This window comes from Dama dama, chromosome 6 (assembly GCF_033118175.1).
Source record: "Dama dama isolate Ldn47 chromosome 6, ASM3311817v1, whole genome shotgun sequence".
Lineage (NCBI taxonomy): Eukaryota > Metazoa > Chordata > Mammalia > Artiodactyla > Cervidae > Dama > Dama dama.
Window position 1 is genome coordinate 39,198,242 of NC_083686.1, and position 4,193 is coordinate 39,202,434.

Below are 4,193 nucleotides of genomic sequence, written 5' to 3' on the forward strand. Positions count from 1 at the left end.
CCATAGCAAAGTGTTACCCATAGTATAAGACAAACATCTTAATAATTGGAACCTCTGCATTAAAAAAGGAAAGTTTATTAGCATATTAGGAGTCTATTGCAATAGAATGAATTATCACAAATTCAACATCTTAAAAACAACAGAAATTTATTAGCTCAAGGTTCTGTAGGTGAAAAGCCTGGGCAAATTCAACTTAATTCTTTGCTTAGTTTTCCAAAGTAGACTTCAAAGTGTCAGCAGACCTGGGCTCTTATCTGGAGTTTCTGGGGAAGAATCCAACTCCAGATCATTTAGGGATGGCAGAATACAGTTCCTTGGGGACTGGAATCTGATCTCCCAGTTTTCTTCCTGGCTGTCATGTGGGAACTACTCTCTTCTCCTTGAAGCCAACTTGTATTCTTTCTCATGTGATCCCATCCATCTTCCAATGAACAATACAAATCAAGTCTTTCTCATGCATTGAATCTTTCTGGTTTCCTCTCTGCTACCAGTTAAAGAAAACTTTCTGCTTTAAAGGATTCATGAGATTAGATTCAATTGACTCACTGGGATAACTTCCCTTTGGATTAACTAAAAGTCAACTAATTAATATAATAATTAAATCTGTACAATCATTATTGTGATGTAACCTAACATAATCATAGACATAATATCTCATCAATTTCTAGTCTGTGTCTTATTGATGAGGATGTGAAATCATATAGGGAGGGAGTTGGGAGAGGACAATTATTTAAGGATTCCTCCTAATGCTACTTATTATGCAGCTTTTCCATATCATAGCAGGACTTAGGAAGAAAGGTACTATTGGTTAGGAAAATAAATAATGTTGTTGATAACAATTATGCTCAGTTATTAATTATTAATTGCCAGCTTAATAAATATCTGTAAATATTATGTGTTACCTATCAAGAATAATGTTTATTGAATATTACAAACTATTATATTTGGAGAGTGTACAAGCAAATTGGACACAATGTCATGAATTATAAAGCTCACAGACAGCAAGGGAAATAAGATCTATATATAGATGACTGTAGCACAATAGATAAAAATGATCATATATAGTCCATACAAAATATTATATGGAAAGACAGATTTCAAGTGATGTCAATGAAGAATTCATTGAGAAAATCATATTGCTTGTCTGCTCAAAGTCTAGAATTTTCCCTCCTAATAATTAAAACAACAGAAGCCTATTATGGAAAAATAGAAAATATAAGAGAATAGAAAAATAACCACTATATTCCAATCTTCCATTAACAGAAATAACTTTTATTTACATTTGACATCTCTTATGTCTTAGCTCACATATATATTTCCTATGTATTTTATGTAGTAAAGAATGTACTTCAGTTAAGTTCAGTCGCTCAGTCATGTCCGACTCTTTGTGACCCCATGAATCGCAGGACGCCAGGACTCCTTGTGCATCACCAACTGACGGAGTCTATCCAAATCCATGTCCATTCAGTCGGTGATGCCATCCAACCATCTTGTCCTCTGTCGTCCCCTTCTCCTCCTGCCCTCAATCTTTCCCAGCATCAGTGTCTTTTCAAATGAGTCATCTCTTCGTATCAGGTGGCCAAAGTATTGGGGTTTCAGCTTCAACATCAGTCCTTCCAATGAACACTCAGGGTTGTGAAAGCTGTGAAAGAAGCAAAAAGAAAAGGAGAAAAGGAAAGATATACCCATTTGAATGCAGAGTTCCCAAGAATAGCAAGGAGAGATAAGAAAGCCTTCCTCAGTGAAGAAAGAAATAGAGGAAAACAATAGAATGGGAAAGACTAGAGATCCCTTCAAGAAAATTAGAGATACCAAGGGAATATTTCATGCAAAAATGGGCTCAATAAAGGACAGAAATGGTATGGACCTAATACCAGCAGAAGATAATAAGAAGAAGTGGTGAGAATACAGAGAAGAACTGTGCAAAAAAGATCTTCACGACCCAGATAATCATGATGGCATGATCACTCACATTCATCTAAAGCCAGACATCCTGAAACTTGAAGTCAAGTGGGCCTTAGGAAGCGTCATTATGAACAAAGCTAGTTGAGGTGATGGAATTCCAGTTGAGTTATTTCAAATCCTAAAAGATAATGCTGTGAAAGCGCTGCACTCAATATGCCAGCAAAACTGGAAAACTCAGCAGTGACCACAGGACTGGAAAAGGTCAGTTTTCATTCCAGTCCCAAAGAAAGGCAATGCCAAGGATTGTTCAAACTATCGCACAATTGCATTGCACTCATCTCACGTGCTAGTAAAGTAATGTTCAAAAATCTCCAAGCAAGGCTTCAGCAATATGTGAACTGTGAACTTCCAGATCTTCAGGCTGTTTTTAGAAAAGTTAGAGGAACCAGAGGATGCACTTCATATATGTTTTAATACAGCTCTTTTTTATACAATGTATTAGCATGTTTCTTTATCTTAAAAGTTTTATGAATACTTTGCTGATTATTTAGTAATATTTCATCATATGGATGTATCAAACTTTAATTAGCCATTACACCTACAGACTCATTCCAAAATAGGAAAAGAAGTACATCAAGGCTGTATAGTGTCACCTTGCTTATTTAATTTATATGTAGAGTACATCATGAGAAACGCTGGACTGGATGAAGCACAAGCTGGAATCAAGATTTCTGGGAGAAATATCAATAACCTCAGATATGCAGATGATGCCACCCTTATGGCAGAAAGTGAAGAAGAACTAAAGAGCCTTTTGATGAAATTGAAAGAGGAGAGTGAAAAAGTTGGCTTCAAACTCAACATTCAGAAAACTAAGATCATGGCATCAGGTCCCATCACTTCATGGCAAATAGATGGGGAAACAGTGGAAACAGTGGCTGACTTTTTTTTTGTGGGGGGAGCTCCAAAATCACTGCAGATGGTGTTTTCAGCGATGAAACTAAGGACACTTACTCATTGGAAGGAAAGTTATGACGAACCTAGACAGCATATTAAAAAGCAGAGATGTTACTTTGCCAACAAAGGTTCGTCTAGTCAAGGCTATGGTTTTTCCAGTGGTCATGTATGCATGTGAGAGTTGGACTCTAAAGAAAGCTGAGTGCAGAATTGATGCTTTTGAACTGTGGTGTTGGAGGAGATTCTTGAGAGTTCCTTGGACTGTAAGTAGATCAAACCAATCCATCCTAAAGGAGATCAGTCCTGGGTGTTTTCATTAGAAGGACTGATGTTGAAACCCAGTTGAAACTGAAATATTGAAACTCCAATACTTTGGCCATCTGATGCAAAGAGCTGACTCATTTGATAAGACCCTGATGCTGGGAGGGATTGGGGGCACGAGGAGAAGGGGATGACAGAGGATGAGAAGGCTGGATGGCATCACCGATTCAATGGACATGAGTTTGAGTAAACTCTGGGAGTTGGTGATGGACAGGGAGGCCTGGCTTGCTGCAGTTCATGGAGTCCCAAAGAGTCGGACACGACTGAGCGACTGAACTGAACTGAACTGAACTGAATGACTTCTGGAATTATGGTTTTTTTTTTTTCCCAGATATTTTTATAATTATGGAGAGCTTGAAATTCTCTGTTTTTCCACATTGTGGCTTTGTGAAATATGAAGAAATTCAAGTTATTTTAGGGCAGAACTATGGTTATTCATTGGTCATATAGAAGACATGGTGAAAGGAAAGCTGAACATGCATGGTCAGTTGCTCAGTCATGTCTGATTCTTTGTACCTCCATGGACTCTGCCAGGCTCCTCTGTCCATTAAATTTTCCAGGCAAGAATACTGGAAGGGGTTGCATTTCCTACTCCAGGGAGTCTTCCAGACCCAGGCACTGGACCCAGGTCTTTTGTGTCTCCTGCATTGTAGGTGGATTCTTTACTAACTGAGCCACCTGGGAACTCTCCGACTTTACACATGCTGATTAGACTCATTTTTAATATCAGTACAATTAATTGCTTAAAAGAAGGATATTTTAAAATAATCAAATAACTTCTTTTCACTGAAACAGTTATATCTGAGGATAGAAAAATGACTTTCTTCAAACATCTTTTTTCCTACTCTGTATTTAGGGATTTTATTAGGACTTTTCAGAAGAAAAGAACCAATGGAATGTGTGTTTATCTAGATGGTACCCAACTTAGAATAGTTTAAGTTAACTTTTTTTTTTGTCTATGGTGGTGTGAAAGTGATATATATTCAGTAGAAACCATACTTTGAACCTTCACA